The sequence below is a fragment of the Tupaia chinensis genome, unplaced genomic scaffold (genome assembly GCF_000334495.1).
Source record: "Tupaia chinensis unplaced genomic scaffold, TupChi_1.0 Scaffold142576_1, whole genome shotgun sequence".
Lineage (NCBI taxonomy): Eukaryota > Metazoa > Chordata > Mammalia > Scandentia > Tupaiidae > Tupaia > Tupaia belangeri.
Genome location: NW_006202424.1, coordinates 100,021 through 109,045, shown reverse-complemented (window position 1 = coordinate 109,045; position 9,025 = coordinate 100,021). Strand labels below are relative to the sequence as shown.

Genomic DNA, 9,025 nt, shown 5'->3' with positions numbered 1-9,025 from the left:
CATTAAGAACAACAAAACCCTGACTTTTGACAGAAAGTGGAAAAATATGGAAGATTTACTGCTGAGTAAAGCAAACCAGGCTATGAAGGAGAGTCACTGTATGTCCCCACTTAATATATACCGAATGTCTGCACTCTATAACTGAATCTGATGGGCTGAAGGATGTACAAACACAAGAGGTGAATGTGAATGCCAGATGTGGGGTGTGTGGAGGAGTGGCGCCTGGGGAAGAACATTTGGAGGAGGGATACGGAGACAGCATGGCTGAGACAGAGAGGTAGTGTTGTTATATTCTGATAAACTAAAATGGGGAGAATTGTTCATATATTAAAATGATCACCTTGTAAGCTAAATAATGTAATTGAATGTATTACAAAAATGTAAATTAAAAAAAAAAACTCAATGTTTTTCTCCATAGTGACTGGACCAATTTACATTCTCACCAACAATGTAGGAGAGTTCTCCTTTCACCACATCCCTTCCAGCTCTTATAATGTTTTTTGTTTCTTAAATCTTCATGATCCTGAAGGGGTTAGAAGATATCTCATTGTGATTTTGATCTGCATCTCCTTTAAAATGAAGAATGTTGAGGTTTTATTTTTTTTCATATGTTTTTTGGCTGTTTGTATGTCTTCCTTAGAAAGTTGTTTACTCAGCTCATTTTCCCACTTTTTAATTGGGATAATCATTTTCTTCAAGGTAAGCCTCTTGAGTTCTCTGTGTATTCTGGTTATCAATCCCTTATCTGAGGCACACTTAACAAAAATTGTCTCCCATCCCAGGCATTGTTGATTCACAGTAATTGCGATGTCCTTTGCTGTGCAGAAGAAATTTCTTAATCTGATGTAATCCTACCTGTCTATTTTGGGGATTGTTGCTGGTGCTTTGAGGTCTTAAGAAGTCTTTCCCTTTTCCCAGAGTTTCCCCAGTGTTTTCCATGAGTTTTTTGTTTGTTTGTTTTTTAATTTGCAGTCTTAGGTTTAGATCTTTGATCCAATTTGAGTGATTTTTGTTAATGGTGACAGATTCATCTTTCTGCAGGTGAAAATCCACTTTTTCCAGCACCAGTTACTAAAGAGGATTTCCTTTTCCCTCTGGATTGACTGGATTGTCAAAGGGCAGTTGGCTGTATGTTTTAAGGCTTATTTCTGGGATCTCTTTTCCCCTTGGTTTTCATGTCTGTTTTTGTGCCAATACCATCCTGTTTGGGTTATTACAGCTTTGTAGTATATTTGGAGGTCAGGAAGTGTTGTGCTACCCACTCCACTCTTCTGCACAGGATGGCTTTTGCAATAATATATGGTCTTTTACAATTCATACAAATTCTGTGATTGTTTTTTCTCAATCTGTGAAGAATGTCTCTTGTAATTTTATAGGGATTGCATTAAATATGTAGATTAATTTGGATAAGATTGCCATTTTGATTATATTAATTCTCTCAATCCAGGGGCATGAGGTATCCTTCCACTTTTTTGTCTCTTTTTTGATTTCCTGCTTAAGGTTTTCATAATTTTCCTTATATAGGTCTTTGACTTCATTGGTTACCTTTATTCCTAGGTATCTTATACTTCTTGTGGCTATGATGAATGTGATTCCTTTCTTCAGTTCTGTCTGTCTGCTTGTTGTTTTTGTATAGAAATGCTATAGGTTTTTGTAAGTTAATTTTGTATCCTGCCAATTCATTGTATGAATTTTACTTCAAGGAGTTTTTTCATAGATACCTTGGGTCTTTTGCATATATAAACTTGTCATCTGTAAATAGGGATAATTTCAGCTCTTCTTTCGTTATTGGAATGACTATTATTTCCTTCTCTTGTCTTATTGCATTGGTTAGGATGAGATATTGTGAATTTGATTTATCTTGCTCCTTTCTCTCTTCTTAATTAGTTGGTGTGTCAATCTTGTTTATCATTTTTAAGAACCAGCTATTGCTTTTATTTTGTATATAGTTTGTTTATTTTCTATTTCATTTATTTCAGATACAATCTTTTTTTATTACAAAATGTACAGCATTTATTCACATAGAGACAAAAAGGCACAAATTCTACTAAATAGTTCAACAACAAAATACAGCTGTCCTCAACTAGTTTTATAAATACTTTCCAAAAGGGGAGTAGAAATAAATACAGGATCAGGCCATGTAATATAAAATAGGATGGGAATGGTGTATGCAGGCACATGCTCCCAAGAGAATAGACTTCCCCAGCATATTCCAGAGCAGATGAATTCTTTTTCTTTTAAGTGAGATTTTTTGCTATAGGGCATGTGTGCTTGCTAGAAAGACAGAGAGAGACAGTGAGACAGAAAGTGAGAAATCACCCCCCAGGGGGAATGGCCATGCCACAATCCCTTCTCCTCCTTTCTCCTCTCAAGATCTTGGGCATGCATGCACATGCCCAGTGTGAGTTTAAACCACTGGGTTCGGAACTCAAACCACTTGCGACTACATGGGAGTCCAGCAATGTTACCATTATGCCATCTGCTGGTCCCTCTTCCTCTATTTTACCATATGCCTGAAAGAGTGAAGCTCCGTGTTGCTGAGACCACCTATGTTTTGCAATCTGAAAGATCAAATGGGGGGCCATCAGGTGGCCTGATGGTTAAGAGTTGCTGGACTCCCAAATGGTTGACTGCGGTTAGAATCCCAGACCTGGCAGCTTGCTTTCTCGCTTTCTCCTTGCTTTCTCTCTCTCCCCATTTTCTCTCTCTCCCTCTCTTGTCAAATTTAAATAAATAAATAAAGCTAAATAAAATAATTCTTAAAAAAAATCAAATAGAAACTGCCGCAAATCTGAGTACCCTTGTCCTGGGGACATTTCTGTCATGATATGATGATGGACTAGATTAGTTATTTTCTTTTCTTTTGGAGAGGTTTTCACTATAGGGCACGTGCGCTCGCCAGACAGACAGACAGAGAGAGACAGAAAGCTAGAAATCACCCCCCAGCGGGGATGATCATGCCACAATTCCTTCTCCTCTATTCTCCTCTTGGGATCTTGGGAACACATGCACCCGTGCCTAGCGTGAGTTTTAAGCCACCGGGTCCAGGACGGAAACTGCGGTTGACTACGTAGGAGTCCAGCAACATAGCCATTACACTAACTGCTGGTTCCCATAGATTAGTTACTTTCTTGAAAAGAGTTGTTGTTGTTGTTATTATTATTTTCAATTTGCTGTTGGGCACGTGTGCTCACCAGGGAGAGACAGAGAGCAAGCTACCAGGTCTGGAACTCGAACCACGGTTGGCCATGTGGGAGTTCAGTGCCCTTAACCACCAAGCCACCTGCTGGCCCCTTGATTGATTGTTACTAGCAATAGGACTCTAGTAATAGTCCAACATCTTTCAACTTTTATTTTCAGGTTACATCTACCGTGGAGTGATATGAGTGATAGAGTAAAACACTGGCACTGTTGGTGAGATTATTATAGTAATGCTAATTTTTTTGAGAGTTTTTTTTTTTTTTTGAGAGGTTTTTGCTACAGGGTGCGTGCTCTCGCCAGACAGACAGAGAGAGATAGAGAGACAGGAAGCGAGAAATCACCCCCAAGAGGGGATGGCCATGCCGCAATCCCTTCTCCTCCATTCTCCTCTTGGGATCTTGGGCACGCATGCACACGCGCCCAGCATGAGTTTTAAGCCACTGGGTCAGGGACGGAAACAGTGGTTGACTACGTGGGAGTCCAGCAACATAGCAATTACACTAACTGCTGGTCCCAAGAGGTTTTTGCTATAGGGCATGTGTGATTGTCAGAAAGACAGAGAGACAGAAAGCAAGAAATCACCCCCCAGGGGGGACAACCACGCCACAATCCCTTCTCCTCCATTCTCCTCTCGGGATCTTGGGCATGCACACACATGCGCCTGGCATGAGCTTAAGCCACCAGGTCTGGGACTCAAACTGCAGTCAACTACATGGGAGTCCAGTGATATAGCCATTACACCAACTAGTGGCCCCTAATTTTTCTTTTTTTTTTTTTTTTTAAGATTTATACCATAGAGCATGTGCTCACTAGAAAGAGACAGAGACAGAGGGAAAGTGAGGAACTGGGCCAGCTCCAATGCCTACTGCTTTGTTCCCAGAAGACAACCATTTCCCCCATTCTGTTTTGTAGCTTTCTCCACCAAGATCAGAAGATCTACATTTATATATAAAATAAAGCCCATAGTGGTGTGTCAGCCAAACCACCACTCTCTTTAATTTTTTTAAAGAATTATTTTATTTAATATTATTATTTTTCCAGTTTGATCAGAGAAAGAGACAGAGAAAGATAGCAAGGGAAAGTGAGAAAGCAAGCTACCAGGTCCAGAACTGTGGGAGTCCAGCGCCCTCCACCACCACACCTGCCACTGCTCTATTTCATCTGTTGTAACCGGTGCCTTCTAGGTCTCAGCCCTACAGCACTGAGTTCACCAGGCCCAGCAGGGAGTGTTCCAGGAAGCTGCTTCCCAAATGCCAGCATCGCACTAGATGGGACCTGAACACCAAGAGTTAAAGGCTCACTCCCGAGCCCCATGCAGTGTGGACACTCAACCCCACTCATCACCACTGCGTATGACTGAGGGGTCCCAGAGCACGCCCCTCAGGTGTGCTGGTGCCTTGCATCTGGTCAGGTCCCAGAAGCAGGAACAGTCTGACAGGTGTGACTCCCCCTGCCAGTTGTCCAGTCCACTCATGCTGACACCGTGTGGCTCTCTCCTGCCAAGCTTTCTTGGCACCCATGTGACACTGGACTTGCCCCATCTCTTCCTCTGTTTACTTCTGCCTGCCCCTTGTCATCGGTCCCTACCACACTTCTCCATCTTTGCAAGGGACACTAGTCCAGCCTGTGCTGCCAGACGGTGGGTGACAACGCCCTTCTAGCAATTCCCTCAGCCCACTCCATTCCTATGGGGTAAGGTGGGGTAGGGTGACAGGTGGTGGAACCAGGGGGCTAGCTCCGCCACTAGTCATACAGCCCATTCCCCGACTCTCTCAAAAGGCCAGACAGGTGAAGTCACAGCTCCCCCCATCACACCCTTAGGAATTCTCACATGAAGATTTTTTTGGGGTCAGCAGGTTCTGTGGTCATTAAGGCACTGGATCCCCACATGGCCAGCCACAGTTTGAGTCCCAGACCTGGAGGCTCGCTTTCTCTCTCTCTCCTCTCTCTGTCTGTCTGTCTCTTTCTACTGAGTATGTGTTCCCTGCAGCAAATTTAAAAAGTAATAATAATTAAAAAATAAATAAGTAACTCTTTAAAAAGAAAAAAAGAGGCTGGCAGGTGGCATGGTGGTTAAAGGTCTTGGATTCCCACATGACCGAGCATGGTTTGAATCCCAGACCCGGCAGCTTGTGAAATGTCTTGCTTTCCCTTTCTCTCTCTCTCTGTCTCTGTCTGATCAAATTTAAAAAATAATAAGAAGAAATGGAATTAAATAAATAAATAAATATTTTAAAGAAGAAAAGGGACCAGCAGATGGTGTGATAATTATGTCACTGGACTACCACGTAGTCGAAAACAGTTCAAGTTCCAGACCTGGCCACTTAAAACTCATGCCAGAAACATGTGCATGCCTGCCCCAAATCTCAAGAGTAAGAAGGAGAAAGGATTGTGGTGTGGCCATCCCCCCGGGGGGTGAGTTCTTGCTTTCTGTTTCTGTCTCTCCAGTGAGCACATTGGCTCTATAGCAAAAATCTCTCTCTAAAAAAAAGAAAAGAAAAGAAAAAAAGAAAAGAAAAGAAAAGAAAAGAAGAAAAGAAAAGAAAATATTCTTTATTTTTGCCATGGGGTCGGTGGGTGCACTCACAAGGGAGAGATAGTGAGAAGGAAAGTGAGAAGTTACTCCCTAGGGGGATGGCCATGCCACAATCCCTTCTCCTCCATTCTCCTCCTGGGATTTTGGGTACACATGTACATGTGCCTAGCATGAGTTTGAAACAGCCGGGTCTGGGATTCAGACCGCATGTGGGAGTCAGTGTCTTAACCACTGTCCTACCTGCTGGTTCACAGAAGGCTTTAAGGATGCCATGGCAGTTTCTTGCTTGGAAAAACCTGCTTGCTCTGACACTCACAGATGCAGAACTCCCCAAGGAAACTGTATTAAGGTAGGAAAAAAGTAGGTGATATGGGGACCAGCAGGTGATGTGGTGGTGAAGGCACTGGAGCCCCATATGGCCGACCAAGGTTCAAGACCCAGGTACGTGCACATGTGTCCAAAATCCTTAGAGAATGGAGAAGTAGGGATTTCACATGGCCATCTCCCCCCTGGAGGGTAATTTCTCATTTTCTCTCTCTTTGTGCCTCCCTGAAAAGTAGCAAAAACTTAAAAGAAAAAGTAGCTGAGACAACATGAACAAAAATTGTGTACTCACACCAGCAACCTCCCCAAGCTCTCTTCTCTAGCTCCCCAGAAAAGCAGAGGAATCTGTCTAGTTGGGGATGTCCCCTTTATCCCGACATGTTGAGTGTGAGCACACACTCATGAAGGTGTGCAAGCCAGTGCTTATCTTCTATCTCCCCCCACTTTAGGCAACACACACTCCTCTGCCTGCCCCAAGTTTCTGTCAGACCACGGTCACGGCACGTCTGTTTGCTATTGTCCCATTGCGGGGCACTGTGGGTGGGAGACTGATTCCTACTGTGAAGAAATGAGTCAAAGGACCAGCAGTTAGCGTAATGGCTGTGTCACTGAACTCCCATGTAGCTGACCGCTGTTCAAGTCCCAGACCCGGTGGCTTAAACTCACGCCGGGCATGTGAGTGTGCATGCCCAAGATCCCGAGAGGAGAATGGAGGAGAAGTGATTGCGACATGGCCATCCCCCCGGGGGGTGATTTCTCACTTTCTGTCTCTGTCTCTCTGTCTTTCTGCTGAGTGCACACGCCCTATGGCAAAAACCTCTCCGAAAGAAAGAAAGAAAGAAAGAAAGAAAGAAAGAAAGAAAGAAAGAAAGAAAGAAAGAAAGAAAGAAAGAAAGAGAAAGAAAGAAAGAAAGAAAGAAAGAAAGAAAGAAAGAAAGAAAGAAAGAGAAAGAAAGAAAGAAAGAAAGGGAAGTCAAAGGTACGAGTTGGTATCTTGTATTCCCACAGAGCATGTTTTACTATCCTGGACATTCACATCCACAGCTGGGAACGCTCTTCTATTTTAATGTACCTCTTAAATTTCCGTAGTGGTTTCCATAAAGATATGCCCCATTGGGCATCTTTTTTTTTTCTTTAATTGTCCAAGGGCATGTGTGCTCACTAGAGAAAGACAGAGAAGGGAGCAGGAGAAAGCACCCCTAGTAGGGTGTGGTCATGCTGCAGTCCCTTTTCGATTTCTCCATCCTTTCAGATTTTAGCTACTCAAGCACACACACATATATTTTTTTTTGTAGTTTGTTTGTTTTGTTTTTTACTTTAGAGTGCATGTGCTTACTGGAGAGAGACAGAGAGAGGGGAAGTGAGAAAGTGCCCCTCCCCAAGGGGGGTAACTACACTGCAATTCCTCCCCCTTCGTTCTCCTCTCAGGATTTGAGGTATGTAAACACACCAGATTGGGGACTTGAAATCCTGCAGTCAGCCATATGGGATCCACCTGCCTAAATCCCCATGCCACCTACTGGTCCCACATCTGGTGTGTTTTTCAAGCCACCATGGCCAGGACCAAACCTTATGGTTGACCAGGTAGAATCCAGATCCTTTAACCGTTAGGCCATCCCTGGGTATCTTTTTAATAGTTCAGCTTTCACCATCCATCTGCCAGTCATTGGCTATTGCCCACAAGTCAGTAAAAACAAACAAACAAACAAACAAAAAAAACAGCATAGGGGCCAACAGGTGGCGTGATGGTTACATTGCTGTATTGCCACATGGCTGGCTGCAGTTCAAGTCGCTTACCTGGGGGCTTGAAAATAAAACAGGGTTCATGTGCATGCATGCCCAAAATCCCAGGAGGAGAATGGAAGAGAAGGGACTGTGTGGCCATCCCCCTGGGGGTATTTCTCACTTATCCTTCCACCATCTCCCTCTGTCTCTTGCCGTTGAATTCTCCCATCCATGCAGGGAAAACGTGCAGTCCAGTCACCGAGCTAATGTGTTCTCAGGTCCTTAAAGACTTCCCTGTCTGAGCTCAGAGCCTTGCAAAGCGCTGTCTGTCCACCTGCACTTCAGTCAGCTTTAGCCGGTCAGCCAAGAGCTGTCCGCAGTCCTCTCCTGGGTGGCAGTGGCATCATCAGATCCTCTGGCATTTCCAAAGTGGTGCCTGGAGGGACAGAGGTTTTTTTTTTTGTTTCCTGGCTGGGGTTACAGGGAGCACCTCCACGCCCCTCCTGGGCAGCATTTCCACAAGTAAACCATTTCCATCTCACCACCTGCACTGTGAGTTTGTCTGACACACGTCACCGATGTAACAGACATTTCGGGTTTTACAATTATTCTGTGTCCTGTGGTCACATAGGCACTCAAGAGAGAGCTAGTGTGTGTCTCTCAAATGGTGTGTGATATACTGTCACTGCATCTGAAAGTTTTCTGACCCCAAAGGTGCTGGATTCCCACATAGTTGACCAGGGTTCAAGTCCTGAATCTAGCAGCTTGAAACACGCGGGTGCATGTGCGTGGAGGAGAATGGAGAAGGGATTTTTCTCACTTTCTCTGTGTCTGTCACTCCAGCGAGTGCACACATCCTATGACAAAAAAAAAAAAAAAACAAAAAAAAAAAAAAAAAAAAAAAACAAAACAAAAAAAACCTCTTAAAAAAATAAATAACAACAAAAAAACCCACCACTGAGTGCAGCTCACAGGCGTTTGCTATGAGCCCTTCCACTGAGATCCACACAAAAATCTGGCCCACATGTCACTCTGGCTTCTGAATGCCACTGATCAAAGTGTTCATCTTAGAGGCCAGCAGGTGGTGTGGTGGTTAAAAGGCACTCCCACCTGGTCAACTGTGGTTTGAGTCCCAGACCTGGTGGCTGGGTGGCTGGCCCCCTGTCTCCCTCTGTTCAAAATTAAAAAAAAAAAAAAAAAAAAAAAAGAAAAAAAAAAGAAAAGAAAATAATTCTTAGG

At 43.7% G+C, this 9,025-nt stretch overlaps 1 pseudogene; it reads left to right on the top strand.

The window, feature by feature from the left end:
• The window catches only part of LOC102480097 (trehalase-like), a 28,822-nt pseudogene that overhangs the window by 12,973 nt on the left and 6,824 nt on the right, over positions 1-9,025 (top strand).